Source organism: Mytilus edulis, chromosome 7 (assembly GCF_963676685.1).
Source record: "Mytilus edulis chromosome 7, xbMytEdul2.2, whole genome shotgun sequence".
NCBI lineage: Eukaryota > Metazoa > Mollusca > Bivalvia > Mytilida > Mytilidae > Mytilus > Mytilus edulis.
Window position 1 is genome coordinate 20,311,588 of NC_092350.1, and position 20,533 is coordinate 20,332,120.

General features: G+C 32.8%; 1 long non-coding RNA gene across 2 annotated transcripts; it reads right to left on the reverse strand.

Annotated features, from left to right (window-relative positions):
- Positions 1 to 2,115: 2,115 nt before the first annotated feature.
- On the reverse strand, positions 2,116 to 18,614 carry LOC139482804 (uncharacterized). 2 transcript variants are annotated; one of them, XR_011654961.1, is made up of 4 exons: positions 18,401 to 18,614; positions 9,006 to 9,084; positions 6,305 to 6,403; positions 2,116 to 2,378 (listed from the first exon to the last, which is right to left on the reverse strand). It is a non-coding gene; the product is annotated as an uncharacterized lncRNA (long non-coding RNA). The 2 variants fall into 2 exon arrangements; XR_011654962.1 differs by lacking the exon at positions 9,006 to 9,084.
- Between the last annotated feature and the right edge of the window lie 1,919 nt (positions 18,615 to 20,533).

The following is a 20,533-nucleotide window of genomic DNA, read 5'->3' on the forward strand; positions in this document are numbered from 1 at the left end:
TCGGTCATGTCATGAACGAAAAAAGGGGGACCAAATAATGATATCGTCCAAAAAATTGCGAAGAGAGATGACCTTTACCATTAAGAAACCCTTTATCAAACAAATTGCTTCTTTTTAAGCAGCAACTATTTTATCAATGATTTCTTAATAAGAAGCGTTTGTAACTAGAAGGTATTTATTCCATTATGCAGTTGCTTGCTAAATATTAACTGAAATAGAAATTCACAATGGAATCGTAATTATTAACTAAAAAAAGAAATTCACAATGGAATCGTAATTATTAACTCAAAACAGAAATTCACAATGGAATCTTAATTATTAACTAAAAAATGAAATTCACAATTTCTTTTTCATTAAGTTTACACTGGTAAAAATGCCACACATGTGAACATGCGTGACACATGCGTTTCACATGTGTGTCGCACGCATGTGAAAGAGACGTTTCATGCCACGCATGTGACACATGTGTGAAAAACGAATGTGATACGCATGATATACACATGTGATCATGCGTTTCATATGTGAATCACATGTGTAAGGAAAAACACCTGTGATACATGTGTGATTTCTGCATACAAAAGGCATGGTGCCTGTATTAAAAATTTTGCAAAATGTGTGATACGCATGATATACACATGTGATCATGCGTTTCACATGTGAATCACGTGTGTAAGGAAATACACCTGTGATACATGCGTGATTTCTGCATGTAAAAGGCATGGTGCCTGTATTAAATATTTTTCAAAATGTATTCCTATTTGTCCAATTACCATGATCGTTGACATGTATCGAAGTTCTAATGTGAATTAAATGGGTTATACATAGGTTTTCCATATATATATACACAGGCAAATTTTGTTCAGGTAAATTTCATGTGAGATTCACCTGAAACAAGCTTATACATGAAACTCGTGTTCAATTAATGTGAATTGAGCTCAGCTAACATGAAATTCATGTTAAATTGTTCATGTGAAGCTAACCTGAATCGAGCATTCGTATTAATTTTTCTAAAATGAAATAAAAGTGAATTGAGCACCAATCACACAAATTCACAGTATTTGAGCATATTTTAGATTAAGTCAATGCTAATCTAGTGCACATTCTATTTTGATATAAATAAATATTTTTCTTGGTCTTGACTATGTGTTCATACTTCAATTGTATTTTACTTTCTTGATCCTTATCAATACAAATCCAAACTCACAATATCTCCAATGCAAGAGATAAGATGTAATAAAACAAAGAAGGCAAGCAAATATCCAGGTTACCTTAAGTTCACTCCTAGAATTTTGTTGGTTATGTTCAAGTCGCAATATTTTTTTAAAAAGTGATGTAAGGATTGGTAATTCAATTATAGAATATGTATGCACTGATGGATATTTCATTTTTATTATATATATATAAGTCATTTTGTGGTTATCAGTCATGAGACAATCCAATCCCATTGTGGAAATTGTCTTACTTGCAAAAGATGCCAATGCTTCTTTTAAAATTTTGAAGAAAAAAAGTAGTTTACCCTGCCACATATTCGTGTGCCTGTTTTAAGCTAGGGTTTCATTGGTTGTCTTAAGTTTCATCCTAATAAAAAGCATATCTAAAACAAAATTGTGTTATTAAATAGCAGCTCTTTGATTGGTATAGACTCTGGTTAATTAAGTTGATCATGACATTGTTTAGACAACTGTTTATTGTTGAGGACTGTATGTTAGCACCTTAATGCCTTTCATATGTTTTTGTTGTTGTGTAACTGTCTGATTGATTTATACCTCATTTCACAAAAGCGGCATTATATTAATAAATTGAAATAGAAAGGTTCTGTTAAATATATTTGATATGCCATATTGAATGCCTTACAGTTATTTACAACTGTTTCCTTCTTATTTCAAAACAAAATTTGACAAACAACAAACATATCTGGCGTATACACTAAATTTAGTCCTGGTATCTATGATGAGTTTTTTTTTATACCATTAGAAAATTTCAAAGTTTGGCTTCACAATAATATAAAAGTTCTTGTTATTTCAAATATTTATATAAAATTCAATTTAAAACATGCTGTGCATTATTTATTTTTAGACTATTATTGTCATTTTGACACAATAATTTGAATTTGAATTGTCATGATTGTATTATATTCTGAAAGTACTTGTGTTTGAAAAAATATACACAATATTTAATTCCATGTGTTTGAGATTTCTTGAATACATCACTCCCATATCATGTCTTTGTTTAAGAGTTCTCTCCTGCATGTATCTGCTGTAATTGCTATTTGTACCCACGGCTTCATTCATACATTTGCACTTATCCTTCTAAGATGTTGCTTGAATGATAAAATCCTGTAATACATTATCAGCCATCAGACTCTTGGAATACAGCTGCTGTAATTAAAAAAAAAAAATAACCATAAATTATTGGCTTACAATCAAGCAAAAATGATAACATAAATTTGATAAGTAATGATTTACCAAGCTTACATATATATATACATATATATCGTGTGAACAACTGGAGTGGAGAAATAATAGTTGTTGTTTTTGCTACATGTATTTATCATGGTTGTTTTTTTCGCTTTTATGTAAATCAGGCCCTTAATTTTCTCTTTGGAATTGTTTTACATCTGTCATTCCAGGACATAGCTTGCTTGATGCTGTACTGGTTTTGCTCATTGTTGAAAGTTGTACATACATGTAAAGTGATCTTTAGTTGCTAACATTCAGTCATTTTGACCTGATGAATAGTTGTCTCATTGGCAATGATACTACATATTTTCTTTTTTTTTTAAATAATAAAAACTAACTCTATTTATGCATGTGTACTACACATTACCTGTGTATATAATACGTATGACATTTGGACCTAAATGGCGACCAATTTAACCAGATACTCCGCAGGGTGCAGCTTTATACGACTGCAGAGGTCGAACCCTGAAGGTTGAGGCAAGTATGGACACAACATTCAAGCTGAATACAGGATTTACAGCTCTGAATTTGGATTCTGATTAAATAGTTGACACATCATAGGTTTCTGACACAGAATACATGTGGTCTAATGAACTTAATTTTTTTTTTTGCTTTTGAGCAATTTACTTTGCTGTTGAATATTAATCCTCTCAAAGAAAAAATATTTGAAGAAATTTTCTTTTTAAATTCTGAAATCTAAAATGAGAAAAACTAGAGGCTCTAAAGAGCCTGTGTCGCTCAACTTGGTCTATGTGAATATTAAAGGAAGCAGATGGATTCATGATAAAATTGTGTTTTGGTGATGGTGATGTGTTTGTACATCTTACTTTACTGAACATTCTTGCTGCTTAAAATTATCTCTATCTATAATGAACTTGGCCCATTAGTTTCAGTGGAAAATGTTAGTAAAAATTTACAAATTTTATGAAAATTGTTAAAAATTGACTATAAAGAACAATAACTCCTAAGGGGGTCAATTGACCATTTCAGTCATGTTGACTTATTTGTAAATCTTACTTTGCTGAACATTATTGTTGTTTACAGTTTATCTCTATCAATAATAATATTCAAGATAATGACCAAAAACAGCAAAATTTCCTTAAAACTAACAATTCAGGGTCAGCAACCAAACAACGGGTTATCCGATTCATCTAAAAATTTCAGAGCAGATAAATGTTGACCTGATAAACAATTTTACTCCATGTCAGATTTGCTCTAAATGCTTTGGGTTTTGAGTTGTAAGCCAAAAACTGCATTTTATCCCATGTTCTATTTTTAGCCATGGCGGCCATCTTGGTTTGATGGCCGGGTCACCGGACACATTTTTCAAACTACTAACCCAAAAGATGATTGTGGCCAAGTTTGGATTAATTTGGCCAAGTAGTTTCAGAGGAGAAGATTTTTGTAAAAGATAACTAAGATTTACGAAAAATGGTTAAAAATTGACTATAAAGGGCAATAACTCCTAAGGGGTCAACTGACCATTTCAGTCATGTTGACTTATTTGTAAATCTTACTTTGCTGAACATTATTGCTGTTTATAGTTTATCTCTATCTATAATAATATTCAAGGTAATAACCAAAAAGAGCAAAATTTCCTTAAAATTACTAATTCAGAGCCAGCAACCCAACAACGGGTTATCCGATTCATCTGAAAATTTCAGGGCAGATAGATCTTGAACTGATAAACAATTTTATCCCATGTCAGATTTGCTCTGAATGCTTTGGGTTTTGAGTTATAAGCCAAAAACTGCATTTTACCCCATGTTCTATTTTTAGCCATGGCGGCCATCTTGGTTTGATGGCCAGGTCACCGGACACATTTTTCAAACTACTAACCCAAAAGATGATTGTGGCCAAGTTTGGATTAATTTGGACCAGTAGTTTCAGAGGAGAAGATTTTTGTAAAAGATTACTAAGATTTACGAAAAATGGTTAAAAATTGACTATAAAGGGCAATAACTCCTAAAGGGGTCAACTGACCATTTCAGTCATGTTGACTTATTTGTAAATCTTACTTTGCTGAACATTATTGCTGTTTACTGTTTATCTCTATCTATAATAATATTCAAGATAATAACCAAAAACAGCAAAATTTCCTTAAAATTACTAATTCAGGGGCAGCAACCCAACAACGGGTTATCCGATTCATCTGAAAATTTCAGGGCAGATAGATCTTCACCTGTTTAACAATTCTACCCCATGTCAGATTTGCTCTTAATGCTTTGGTTTTTGAGTTATAAGCCAAAAACTGCATTTTACCCCTATGTTCTATTTTTAGCCATGGCGGCCATCTTGGATGGTTGGCCGTGTCACCGGACACATTTTTTAAACTAGATACCCCAATGATGATTGTGGCCAAGTTTGGTTTAATTTGGCCCAGTAGTTTCAGAGGAGAAGATTTTTGTAAAAGTTAACGACGACGCCGGACGCCGGACGCCAAGTGATGAGAAAAGCTCACTTGGCCTTTTAGGCCAGGTGAGCTAAAAAATTGACCCCCACCCCAATTTTTTTTCCACGTCCCCCTTTCTCTTATTCCAAAAATGATCTCAATTCAAAATTCTAACGGAGTTTGCAACAATAACTACTCATTTAAATACATCATAAAATATTAAAATATAAAATGTCATACAGTCATGGTTAGAATAAATAGTAACTTCTAAAAAAATAAATGGGGAATGTGTCCAAAAGGACACAGATGATGCCCCCGCTAGCATATAACGTTATAAAGGGACATAACTCAAGAACTGTAAAAGTGAAGCAGCCAAAAATTGAACTTAAACTGAGCTTAGAGGTAATAAGCATTATATACACATTTCATTAAATTTAGTTGAGACAAACATAAGTTAAGAGAACAGAAACTTAAAAATTCTTCAATTTTTCCACTTGTAAAGGGGCATAACCCTAGAATAATAATCAGAGTGATTGTAATCACTGAATGGTGAAGATTGCTTTAATTTATCAGTTGGTAGTTAAGTGAATATTGCATTGTATATTGTACATTTTATATAGCCGACAACGTGATACAATATAAGAACGCAAACATTTTGCGGTCATATAAAAATGGGGACCAAATTAGAAAAAAACTCAATACAGGGTTTGATTCAGCATATTAAAGAACCCCAAGAATTCAAGAATAAAACCCCATTGAAATTGGTCTAAAAATAAGCAACTTATACAACATGTACAAAGTATTAGAGAAGTATTGTTTTTGGCCCCTAATTCATAAACAGTTTGTGCCATAACCATGATAACCCCCAAAATCAATCCCAACCTGTTTTTTTTTGGTATGGAACCTTCAAGTCCTTGTGGTACAATTTCAGAAAGATCCATACACTTTAATATACACAAGTAATTGTCTGGAACCTAGGAAAATACTTATTTTGACCCCTTTTGGGCTCCATGTTCCTAAACTGTTGGGACCATAACCCTAAAATCAATCCCAATCTTCCTTTTGTGGGTTCAAACCTTGTATTTAAATTTCAAAGAGATAGAGATCCATTTACTTAAACTAAAGTTATTGTACGGAAACTATGTCCAGTGGCAAATATTTTATGTATTCAAAACAAGAACAACTTGTCAATTCATAATATACATTGTATAGGCCAGTCTGACTATATATAGCTAGGTAGGTTTGTAATATATACAATGTAAATGCTGATTATTTGAACTTCTGAGTGTGTGTGTATGGAGCAGGAGGGGATCAGGACAGGGTAAGGATGCCTTGAAGCATACTTGACATTGGAAAGAGAGAAAAATAAGCAAGTGTACATGTACAATCATACTTGAGAACAGAGTGCATCAAATTATTTATATATTTACTGCAATTCTGCAGATGAACATACTTTGATATCAGTTCTTTTTGCAGGACATTCACACCTACATGTACAGTACATGTTCACCAGTGGTTTTAATACTGTACTTTCCATTCTTTTGGTAACAAGCTAAAATTGTATAAAATCTAAATTATTTAATCAAGAAGTTCATGAAGTCCAGACAAAAACTAGATGTAGTATGAACATATTGAACTGATGCTCACTAATTTATACCTTTGCAGAACTATATGTACTTTTACTTTTGAGTGACATGTAAGCAAACAACAGAAAGAAGATCAACAGCTTAGCTAATAAATATATGTACAGTATGAACTTTCTGGTTTTAATTTATCTATTCTGCTGTATACAGTTAAAAAATCCTTCTAGGCATTAATTACTGTCAGATGTTTATTAGATCTTGTTTTGCTGTTTTAAGTTAATAGGCAAAAATGTTAAAATACACCATTTTGATATAGGAAAGACTAAACTCGTGCACATTAGAGCTGGTAGAAGTTTCTATAATTTTGATATTATTTGTCTCACTACACTAGCACACTACACTGTAAAAATTTTTTGAGAAAGAGCAGGTGCGATTTTTTTAATTTGAATTTAATGCACTACGGAAGAACTGTGTTCTCGGGCCTGTTGTCATTTGTGTTATAATCCGTACTTCAGGCATTTAACAAAAGAACAACCTTTCAATGTACATGTATCTTGCCAATGTGTGAATAAATTTACTGTCAAAAAACACGTCTTGTGTGTGTTTTTGTTAGATGCATTTCTGTTTTGTTTACTGTATAGATCTGGTGAGTTAAGCCCTTTTCACATCAATATACATGTACCAGGTTAGGTGGGTTTTGCACCACAAACTGCTAGCTATATAGTCTAGCCCCCATCACATCCTTCAATTAGTATGTGCCTGTCCCATGTCAGAAGCCTGTATTTCAGTTTGAATTGTTTTACAAATTTTTCGTTTTCATTTAGGGTCTTTTTATATACCAGACTACTGTAAATTCAGAAATTTGTGAGGTTTTTATTAGCATGATTATTGCTAAAAATTTGTAAGGGTTCCGTGGAACCCAGTGTCTCGCCTATTTTTGCTGTAAATTGCAGGATCAACAAAAATGAGGGAAAAAATCAATAAAAATATTCCGCTTGATACCATGTTTGGATTGTAGGAAGCTTCTGTCCAAGTTTGGTAAAAAATCCTGGATAGTTTATGAATCTAATAAATGTTTTAAAAACTTTAACTCCAGACTGGATGTAATGTTAACTGGAAGAAAAACTAAGTCCATTTATAAGTAAAATAAAGATACACAGGTACAAAATATTAACAAAATTTCCTTGTAGATACTAGCTTTTGATCATAAACAAGCTTCTGTCTTAGTTTGGTACAAATAAAAAATAGTATAAGAAAGTTATCAAAATTTTTAAAAATTTAACCAGAGTGAAAGTGTTGTTTCCTGGCAGAAAAAAAGTCCATTTAAAGTAAAATATGGAAAAAATGGATTTGTCATTTTACAAAATTTACTTCTGGATACTATCTTATGATCATAAACAAACTTCTGTCCAAGTTTGGTACAAACCAAGGATAGTTTAAGAGAGTTATTAAAATTTTAATAACTACAATCACAGAGTGATGTAATGTGTTCCCGCAGAAAAACTAAGTGCATTTATAAGTACAATATGGAAAAAATGGAAAAAATGGAATTTTATTTTCACAAAATTTACTTCTGGATACTATCTTATGATCATAAATAAGCTTCTGTCCAAGTTTGGTAGAAATCCAGGATAGTTTAAGAAAGTTATTTAAATTTTAAAAACTTTAAACCACAGAGTGTATGTAACATGTGTAATGTTTTCCCGCAAAAAAACAAAATCCATTTATCATGTTTATAAGTAAAATACGGAAAAAATGGAGTTTCATTTTCACAAAATTTACTTCTGGATACTATCTTATGATCATAAACAAGCTTCTGTCCAAGTTTAGTAGAAATCCAGTATGGTTTAAGAAAGTTATTAAAATTTTAAAAACTTTAACCACAGAGTGAATATTTGTGGACGCCATCACCGACGACGGAATGTAGGATCGCTTAGTCTCGCTTTTTCGAAAGGCTCGACAAAAATAGGACAGAGTTTAGTTTTAAACGCAATAATTTAAACTCGCATTTTGAAATATTTTTTATGAATTTAACAGGATTTTTCTCAAAATCCTAAAAATTAAACTTGCATTTAAGTCTTAAATGATAAAATCAGAGGTGGATTTAGGTGGGGGCCAGGGCCCCCCTTTTCTTGGAAAAATTTGGTTGATTATATAGGGAATCACTGAATCATGACCGGAGCGGGCCCCCTCTTAGGCAGTCAGTTGGTCCTCACTTATGAAAATTTCTGGATCTGCCACTGAAAATGGCAATGGTGGCAATAATAAATGCACACAATATTTCAGAATTTACAGTATATATGGTATAATGTATAGGCTTTGCTGATTGTTAAAGGATGTATAATGACGTATAGTTGTTAACTTTGATGTCATTTGATCTCTGATGGAGAGTTGTCTTTTCTCATTAGTGTTAACAATTTTTTTTTTTAAATAATTAGGTTATTTAAACATTACAATATAAGACACTTTTATTAGTATTAGGATTGGAAAACAAGTGAATTTTTACTTTTACAAATTCCTCTCATTTCTTATTGGCAATCATACATTTTCTTATTTTTATATTTACATTACCTTTCATCTTCTTGAGCAGTCCACCTCCTCAGTACAACAATGGGGTCCTAAAAGCATGATTTTGAGTTGGCTAAAAAACCTATAAGATATATTATGATACAATTAACAGGTTTCTTTACAATTATCTGGCAAATCACTAAAAAAATTAAGCATATATATAAGAGTAGTTAAATAAATGTATTCTCTAATAAATAAGTACATTTCCCCAGTTGACAAGGCAAACTAAGGAGGGAGCCGCAATATTGAATTGATTGGATCAACAAAGGTTCGATTTACTACAATGTTGTCATTAATAGAACAACACCATCTCCAATTCACTGTTTTACAGTGATTTTATCCAAATTTGAATCGAAGAGGCAACTTATTAACCTCCAATTTGTAAGTTTTCATTTGTATGAAGTCATATTTAGCCATGACGTCTTTGCGCGAAAATCATTCATAAAGTTTCACGGATTTTTTTTGTATGTCAAATTTATACATTTTTTCAAACTCCAGCGTATTATATCTTTTTGTTATCATGGTTATGAATTAGAATCGGAATACCAGTACTGTAGTCGAAGAGTTGTCACCGTCAATTGTGGATTTGACGGTTGCAAATGCAGTTTTACTGGTGACAGTCACATTTTTTTTTAAATCTGGGTAGATAAGTTTTCATTTTTTAAAGTAGGGCAAGTTGGCAGACCTTTATAACATATATATAATTTTTTTAAATCCCACCTGCGGTTTCTCAATGAAATTTTTACAGTGTGCTGTACTACTTTTGGAACAAATTATATCAAAATTATAGAAAACTTCATCGGCTCTAACTCAAAATATGGACAATTTTATATATAGGGCGTCTTGAAATCTTTTGACAGCTTCTGAGGTGCTAATTTTTAACCTTTTTCAGCTGGACTAAACTTTACTTTCCTAAAAAAAAATAAGGGACCCAAATTTTTTTACACTATACATGTAAATTAATTTCACCCCCTTTCTTGCAATTTGAGGCATTAAATATGGAGAAATAATTTTGGAAGGGGTATAAAAATTAATGGCAAGTAACCCACTGTCAACACTAGGGACTATATTCGTGAATAACGAAAATCAAAGGACGACAATTGCGGTCACGGATCTTATGCATCTTTATTGACAACATAGAGTGCCGCCTGTGGGGTGCTCATTTTCGCCACATCTTTCCATGTTTTCTACAGTTTATGTTCAGGTCTAAATGTTTTTGAAGTATACTGATATTTCTATATGAAGATAACTTCAAATGCAAAATATACTTAAGGTGGTATGGGAGTCTAAAATAAAAATGATAGAATTTGTTCATACTTTGCCAAAACGTAGTATCTATTGATAAATGTTCAAAAATAGAATAAAAACGATAGGTCACCGCGCATTTTCTCAAGCCACAGGACGTGACAAAATGACACATTTTGTATGGATTATACAGGAAAAGACACCATTTTGTGATTAGAAACTAAACAAAATGATAGAATTGTTAAATACTTAAGGAAAAGATGGCTTTCAGACAATGTTTTGAGAATATCAAAAGAAAAGATATGGTCACCGTAGGTTTTTTCCGGTTAAAATACAAAATAGGAAAATTTCATGTAGAATACTTCAGAAAATGCACTGTTTTAGAGTTACCTCCCCTTTAAATGCCAATTTAATTTTTTTTTAAAAACAACCAAAAATAATCAACATTTGCAAAAATATTAATATTTATAAGTTATAATCTTATAAATTGGTTCTTTTAAATGAAAATTTACATTAAATATCTGCATTCCTGCATCAAATTTTGCTAGCTTGATAGAAAATATGGACCTTTGATTCTCTGTTTTTTACAATCCAAGATGGAGGAAGACACCAATACCACCTTAAGCTTGAAAACCGGTTTGTTTTAAGAAAATCATCTGAAAAGTTATATTAAAGGGTGTTTGAAATTTCCGGATGTTTTGTCAATGGGGGACACATATTCGCCGTTTTTACACATCTATTTAAAACCAAATAACCGCAGCTTTTAACAATTTTTATCAAATCAATTGTATTATAGATGAATAGCAGACATTTCAAAGGTATAAAGAATTCAAAATTAGGGCATTCAGTCAAATATTTACTTAGAAATACTTCTTTGAAATCGTGATTTTTATTCAGGAAATTGTCCGAAAATCGTTGTCCGTTTTTCTGTCATTTTCGGTAGGAGCCACAATTTTGTCTCAGTTTAAAAAAATATTATATTTGTTATAAAAATATAATTTACGGGTACATTTCTTCCATTTCAGCCATCCTTTGAAGTTTTTACACCTCAAAACCCTTAAACGGCGAAATTGTGTCCCCGGCGAAAATGAGCACCCCACTCTATACCATGTATACAGTAAAAAAAGAATATGAACTCGTGATACACACAGAAACCTTAACAAAAGAAATGAGCAGTGCCTTTTCCTATCATAAAAAAGTGCCCTGCCCTCCACCCCTTTTGATTTCTAGCTGGAGCACTGTATATATATTGATGTTGTATGGTTGTATTCATTTAGATTTTTCCCACGTAAGGTGAGTTGCCACTGTCATGATTGTTGGCAGGAGTATAATTAGGGATTGAAGTATGAGCATAAAAGATTTATTTAAAGTCAGTTATGATACTTACTTAATGATACTTAATGATGTTTTCCAGTACAGGATCCTTCACGGTTCCTCTTCACCAGACTCATATAATTGAATATTATCTCCATTATTTCTGATGCTGCTTCCGGTTAATTCAGCTCGATAATCAGAATAATAGATTTCTTCGTACTCCCAGTATCTATCTAGCCTATTTTTGAATGAGTTTATAGATGGCGCTTTAGTTACTTTATCTGGTAACTTGTTCCATAATTTGGCTATTCTTACAGAAAAACTGTTTTTCCTCAGACTTGTTTTGAATCGTTGGTGGATGATTTTATTACTGTTTACTCTTGTGCTATGTCTATTTTCAGTGCTTGAAATTAATTTAAGGAATGAACTTGTTTCTGGATCGTAATTACCATTTAGTATCTTATATGTCTCAATCATGTCCCCTCGGACCCTTCTATATGACAATGTTGGCAGCTTGAGTTTTTTCAGTCTTTCCGGGTAGCTCAATTTATTGAAACCTGGTATCTGTCGTGTTGCCCTTTTTTGTACATTTTCGATTTTGTCGATGGATTTCTTTTTAAAAGGTGACCATACAGAGCTAGCATAGTCTAAGTGTGTTCGCACTAATGTTTTGTATAGAGGTATGAAGATTTTTTCGTTTAAGTTTTTAAATGTCCTTCTAATTGCGGCAAAAGTTGAATTAGCTTTATTCACTTTTTCGCATATGTGTCTTTCAAAGGTTAGATCTTCATCAATTACTACTCCAATATCTTTCTCTTCTTGACATTTACTTATATCATGACCTAATAGTTTGTAACTTGTCTTTTCTTCCCTTACCCCTCTACTTATATTTATGTGTTTGCATTTTTCTGGATGGAACTTTAACAGCCATGTATCACTCCATTTCTCGAGATTTTTTAGATCATCTTGCAATATAATTTGATCTGTTTTGCTTTCAATAATTCTGAAGATTTTTGTGTCATCCGCGAATAAGTAGGCATCTGATGTCACGCAATCTGGCAAATCATTTATGTATAGAACAAATAACAGGGGACCTAATACTGAGCCTTGTGGAATTCCTGAGGTTACATCTTTCCACTCTGGTGTTTCCCCATTAACTGAAACTCGTTGTTTTCTATACGATAGAAAATCTGTTATCCACTCTAGGAATGGATTAGTTATCCCAAAATTTTCGATTTTCTTAACGAGTCGTCTATGGGGTACCGTATCAAAGGCTTTCATGAAGTCTGTATATATGCAGTCAATCTCATAACCATTGTCTATAGCTTCTGTCCATTTATCTATTACCTCTAATAGTTGTAGTGATGTCGATCTCCCAGAGATAAATCCGTATTGTTTGTTTGAAAATAGTTTATTTTCTTTCATGTAATTAATTATATGTTCTCTTATTATTTTCTCCATTATTTTACAGACGACTGATGTGAGACTTACTGGTCTATAATTTTTAGCTTGTGATTTATTCCCTTTTTTGAATATTGCACTCACTAGGGCGCTTTTCCAATCCTTTGGAACTACTTTTTGTGTTAAAGATTGGCTAAAAATGATGCCAAGTGGTTCAGCTATACCTTCTTTGACTTCAAACAGCAGTCTTGGGTGTAAATTATCAGGGCCGGGTGATTTATCCGTTTTTATTTTTTGTAGGTGTTTCAAAACCAATTCAGTGCCAATATTTAATTCCTCTATTTTTTTGTCTAATGGAATGTGCTTAGGCTCTGGAATATTGCCTTGTGGTTCATTAGTGAATACGCTTGTAAAATATTCTGATAGTATCTCGGCCTTTTGTTTATTGTCATCTGTTTTTTCGGATTTTACATCTTCTGTATCTACATGAAGGTCCCCTATACCTTCCCTGGTCTTTGATTTAGATTTTATGTAGCTCCATATAGCCTTTGGGTTTCTTTTGGCATTTTCAGATAATCCTTTTTCGAATAATTTCTTTTGTTTATTGACTGATGTTTTGGCCTGGTTTCTGACTTTATTGTATTCAGCTCTTGTTTCAGGATCTTGTTTAGTTATAATTTTTTTGGATAGAATATTTTTCCTTCTAATTAACTCCCTCGTCTTTTTATCTATGGGGAATACATTTCTCTTTTTTCCTATTTGTGTCATAGTTTTTGTTGGTACAAATCTGCTCTCTAATTCTTTTAAAATGGTTAAAAAATAATTCCAATTTTTATCAATGGAATTTTCAGCATTAAGCTTATTATGCCAGTCTATTTTATTCAGCTCTTGAATAAATTCTTTGTAATTTCCATGGTTGTACAGATTAGCTATTTTCGGTGCTCTTTTTATATTTACATAACAGTTAAAATCAAAGGATAGGACGCAGTGGTCACTTTTTCCAAGCGGGCTCATATATTCTAGGTTTGAAATCATCTCTTCTTCATTTGTGATTAGTAAGTCAAGTGTATGGGGTGTGTCAGCTCCTCTCCATCTTGTTGGTTTTGTTGTGTGTTGGTACAGAAAATTATCTTGTAGTGCTTCCAGAAATTTATTTTCAGTGCTGTTTGGTCTATCCCCCTTTGTGTTCCATGTTTCCCAGTTTATTTCAGGATAATTAAAATCTCCCATGATGAGTATGTGTGAGTACCCCATATCTGTTGCCTCTGACATTAGGTCTACTAGCTTATCATTGTATTCCTTGGAACTGTTGGATGGGGTTCTATATATCAGACCCACAAGGAGTTTGTCATTTTGATTAAGTTTTACTTTTATAAATAAATTTTCCTGAAACTCTGTCTTCATTGTAATTTCTGTAGCTTCTAGATTGGAGTCTACATACATTAAAAGGCCTCGTCCTTCATCTGACTTTATGTTTTTCTCAAACATTTTGTAATTTCCTACCTCTGGTATTGAATATTCCGCTGTTGATGGTTTATATCTATTAGCTTTCGGTTTTACTTCTGTTATCCCAATGATATTTGGTTTGTTGTCTCTTGTACGAACGATCAATTCTGACATTTTGTTGAATAGCTGATCTGCATTTGTATAAAAACAGTTCAATTTTGGTAGAACTGTAAAGTTATTTACATTGCCGTTAAAAACCTTTCCCTTCTTTTGTACATTTATAAGTACATTTTTTGTGTCTCTTTTCACCTTTTTATTTTTACTACTTTCCTCGCCCATGGCGGTCCTCGTACTTTGAACAGGAAGTCCCCCGAGTTGTTTTCTTGAAGTTTTTTTGCCTCAGCCCACAGTCTCTTTTCTTCTTCTCTCTCACTTTTAGTAAGGTCATTGCTTACATTTACTTTTTGGTATTTGGGATATGATCTAATATAATGCATGTTTCTAAATAGGGTTAGTTTTGAGTCTATGCTCTTCAAATGGACTAATAGAGGTCTGTTTGTTTTTTCTTTATCATATTTCCCTAGTCTTTGTGTTTTTCTGATGTTTTCAATATCCAATGTTATCTTGGCATCTTTAAAGAGTTGGACTATATTTTCTACATCATGTTCTATTCTTTCTTGTTTATTTTCCGACTCATTTTCTGTTATCCCAAATATGATCAGATTATTTTCCCTTGTTTTTCTCTCATTTATTTCCTCTAGTACTGTGGTTACTGTTCCTTGATTTGGTAGCACTCCACCTTCAATATCCTCGGATACAACATTAGCTACTGCCCCTCCATTTAATGCTTCTTCTTTAGCTATTTCTCTTACTCTTTCCTCGTCACATTTGTGTTTTATAATCTCCTGGCTAACTATATCTCTTACTTCTTCTTTATCACATTTCTTTTCTATGGCGATTTCTATGTCATTTATTCTTTGCTCGTAGTTGTCCATGATCTCTCGGCATCTCTCTTCGATTTTCAGATCAGTAACTATGTGTTCTTCAACTACTTGTCTACATGGGGCGCAGAACCACATTGTGTCTGAGTTACTTAATATTTCATATTCAGTTTTTGATTTATTTAAACACTTTATGCAGAAATGCTCTTTACATCTTTGACATTCAAGGAGTTTAGCGTCTTCATTTTTATATATCTTTTGGCATATTTTGCATTCCCATGGGTCTTCCTTTTTTTGATCGCTTGTTGCATTTGAGGTAGATTTATTCCTTCTTGTTGCCATAGCTACTACTATAGTTGATTTATTTATTTTTATATAGGGCTTCCCTAAATGAAAATATATTAATTTATTTATTTTATTTCATATAATAGAGCTTCTCTATTATTAAAATAAGAAATGAGTTAATATTTTTATCTAGTATTTTAAAATTTAGGGCTTCCCTAAAAATAAAATTTCTCTAGATAATATTATTTATCTTCCTGATATTAGATAGAGCTTCTCTATCTATAATTATTTTTTTCTAAGCTTGTTGTCCCTTTATTCTGCTCTTTCCTATGTCCTATATTAGGGCTTCCCTAATAGAATTGATCGTTAAGTTGTAATCTCCTTTCTATTTATCCGGACGAATAGGGCTTCCCTATTCATCTAAATAATTATGAAGTATGTTAATGTTAGATAGAGCTTCTCTATCTATTCTAGGCCCCCTATTATTTGTTCTATACTTAGTTATGCTAGCTATCTCTGTATGGTCTTTTATGTTGTTAATTCCTAGAAAAACAGGGCTTCCCTACTTTTCTAATATTTTATTCAATTTTTTAAATAACTTTTTAATTTATGATCTAATAGGGCTTCCCTATTCTTTTTATTATTTGAGTGATGTTGTTGATTTTCCTCTTTGCTTTATAATTAAGGCTTCCTTAATTATATTACGCAGAATAATTCGGATCTAGTATGTTAAACAAGGCTTCCTTATTTAACTGTTTTTCTTGTTTTTATTGTCTATTTTGCTGGCTATTTAATTAACATCCTTGCTCTGACAGTTCAAGTGCCAAATCTATGAATTTCAGCATCCACAATTCATTTACAGCTCTTATGGGATGTACTCCGTCCGATGTTAGGTTGAAATTCTTTCTATATTTAACTTTAGTGTCTCTTTTTGTCTTGTTTGAAAGGATAAAATCTTGAGAAATTCTTGGTGTAGAATAAAGGCGATTAATCAATTTTAGGTGATCGTTGAAGTAGTCAATCTGTTCGCTTAGTTCTTTGTCTATGTTTGTTGCCAATTGGACTTTTCTGTGACCTTTGGTGGCTTTATTTACCAGGAGTGACGGATATGTCTTTTTTTTACTATTCACAATTAAGTTAATTGAATCTTTAGGTTTATTGGCCCTTGTGATCGAATAGTATGGACACTCTATAAAAAGCACTGTGGCAGATGGTTTTGTTGTTATGATTTGTTGTTTGAGATCCCTATATTGTGTTAAAGTTTCTTCTATATTTTGATACGGTGATTTTCTAAACTGGATGGTTTTGTTTATCTTCTGTGTAATTTCACATGTACCTAGCCAGATCAGTATTATTGGGTGATCCAAATCTTTCACCGTGTCTATGAGTGATTTTATGTGTTTTTTGTTGTCGATCGATCCTCCTCTCTTATACAACACTTTAAATTTTTGTCCAGTTGATTCTGGGATATATTCTTTTAGGCCCACCCCTTTGCTGTCCGTGAACAAGATAGTGTCTCTTTCCAGGTGTGCTCCCCTAACCCTTTGGTATATCTTTTTCCTCTCTTTAATTATCTTCCTCACAGACATATATATAATGATTGTTACTACGACTGTATATTACTTTAATAGACTATAGCACAAGCGGTGTAAATGAAAAATAGGGCTTCCCTATTTTTTGTACACAAACAGTATTATTCTAGGCGAACGCAAAAAACGAAGTATATAAATACAAAATATAATGATAGGGCTTCCCTATAATTATATAATTTAAATATCGGAGCAGAAAAGCGCAAAATACAGAATATAAATGTCAATTAACAATATGAATGTCCGGTTTTTCGGCAACGTGGTTTGACCACCAAATTCTGACGAAAGATGATATAATCTACATTTTGGTGTTGGGATGATCAAAATTTTGTGTATATGCTATATAAAGGTTTTGATGATTCGTAAATGATGTTTTTGTTTATGGATGTACACTGATTACCAACAATAACCACGGATTTAAATCTGATTTCTCTTAGCTTTTTCTTTCACAACTTCTAACCGGAACCGGAAGCTGTTATACATATATGTATAACAATACAACATAATTAAGCTCTGTAGAGCTTTTATCCGACATATAAGCTGTCGTATAAAAGCTGAAGTTCAAATTATGGCATAGTAGCCCACATCTTATATTTTTTACACAATTTATATAGTTCTATAAAAGAAAAGCAGAAGTTTTAGAAGCCCACTCCAAATTTTAGGGGCAAATGGGCTAATTTCAAACCTGGATATTTAACCATTTGTTAACTGGATTTGATCAAAAGTTGCATATAAAGTGGGGTGAGTTGGTAAGGTAGTTCCCACTTGGATTTTCAAGAGTTTAGGGGGGGGGGCTATGATGAAAATGTTATCCTGCATTGTCGTTACTCTTTTTTTTGGGGGGGGAGGGGGGGTCCAGCTGGCTTTTAGATTTTTACTCAAAACTCGTCCTCTATATTTCAATTTCATCCAACCCCCAACCATCAAATGATAGATGAATGAGACTGAGCTCCCTAAAAAAGAGTGGAGCAATTTAAAAAAACAGCCGCGTTGTTAAAAAAAAGTGGGGCGTTTGGCGTTTTACCAGTGGGGCGAGCTTTATACTTGCTTCCGTTTTTGTCAATTTTTGACTGATTTTCGGGGTTTACATGCATGACGTGGATAAAGTGACTATATATTTTATGAAAGTATAAAACTAGTCTAACATCGTCCTAAAAATGTGCATGATTATATTTACCTTTCATTGGACAAGTACAAAAAAGTTATCCGGATACATTTTTGTTGCGATGACTTTTTTAAATGTATGTTTCGTTCTCCGGTTTCTTCCAGTTAATCGGTAATGTAACCCATTTCAGTATATCTGTTTACAATAGCTTTTTGAACCATCTGTTTGAAAAACAAAAGTTCTTTGTATCAACTGTCTGACCATTCAAACATCAGCAGACGAGCGTCCTTTCGCGTCATACTATACAAAACGACCACGGTGAAAAGATTTCCGGTTTTTCCGTATTAAGCTCGGGATTTCGGGATTTACCCCATCGGGATCCGGGAATTCTTTTTTTCAAATTTCGGGATCCGGGATTTAACTTTATTTAAATTCGGGACCTCGGGATTTCGTGTTTTTAAGCCCGGGATTTCGGGATCAGGACCCCTCCTACCCCCCCCCCCCCCCCCCTCATATCATTTATGTGAGAGTTAACTTAGTCTGGAATCGAGAATGGGGGATTTAATAAGGACAAAAACAAATTTAGTTAAAAAGCAAAAATATAGAATAAAGGATCATTATTCTCAGAGCATATATAGTGTCTCTGGAAGATTCATGAGAATAAAGAAAAACTAAATAAAGGATATTCAATCAATTATCTATTATTTATAACTCATTCACATTTTGTTCCATTCATAATTAAATAACTGTGCTGAGGGGGGCATGATGGTGAAGTTTGGAAAATTGACAAACGAGAATTACTCAGGCTAAATCATAGAATAATTAAATGTAACTGTTAGACAGTTAGAGTGTAATAAATAAAATATCATGTACATATATTTTACAAAATGAGGTCACAGAAAACACAGATTTTTGTTATTACTAATAAGAGTCTGCAATTTGAGTATCACTGTCAGTGGCGGTTCCAGAGGGTGGGGAAAAAGGGGGGGGGGGCGTAAAGGGGCATACGCCCCCTTTGCTTGGACTTTTTTTTTGTAAACTGATTAATCAGACAAGACTTCAAGACAAGACTTCGAGAACTTTGCCATTTCCCGTGTATTTTTTTTCATGCGACAATTCTTTACCTTGAATAAATGATGTTTTTTGCTGGTATTTACTGATTATGTTAAAGTCGCGTGATTCTCTATAGTGGAGTTGACCAGTTCGCCGTAAAAACGTCACTCAGTCATTTTAAAATTCAAATTACAGTAACACATGGATAGACTGAGGATGACAATCATGACATCTTCAAAGCGACACAGGATTGAGCAAGAATGACTGTATTGACTTCTATTTTACAATTCCACGAGACAGAAACGGTTATACTCTATTACACTTTCATAAAAAAAAAAAGCAATATTATTTACCTACGAAAACATGTGTTACCCAAAACGCCTCAGCCTATTTTAACTAGAAATAACATAGCTGAATGATGATCCTCAGTCAACATAAGCTCTAGATACGAACCATTTGTTTGAGAAGGCAGTCTGAGATATTTGAAAGAAAAAATCTGACTGGTTTTTGCCTTTTAAAAACAAAAATTATGGCCGTTTCTGGATTGAAAACAATAATCTTGTCCACTTTTTTGCTTTAAGAAACGAAAATTTCGAACAGAATTATTTAGCATTAAATAAACATGATGAATAAAAAACCGGGCATATTTTTTTGGGGCGGGGTTTTGCATGTGTGACTGGAATGTCAACTTGTTTCGCCGAACTGATATATATTATATTTAATACCTTTTTTCAAGACCATACTGCAAGCAGCTGCTCAGTGGTTGTGGCCTTTATGTCTCCATTTGTCGATCGTCATTCATAAACTCGTTGTCATTTTAGACTTATTCGTAGCCTTTGGTTAATTTGGAACCCCTCACTTCCCTTAATTTTATTGGTTGAAACATTTGGATAAAAATTACTTGTTTGTCTTTCTTAAATCGTGTCAGTCGTATTGTAAATTTCATCGAATAGCCCGGCGTATATCTGGTTTACAACAAGAAATCTGTGAGGTTATTCTAACTTAACATACAACAAACGAGAGTTTTCCATGTCTATTTTTTGCTGACAATTCCCACATGTAATTATATATCAGTACATAGCTTTGGTTCCATACTATCATTTTATGAAAGACAAATAATAGGGAGAATACAGCATAAAAATTTAAAATGTC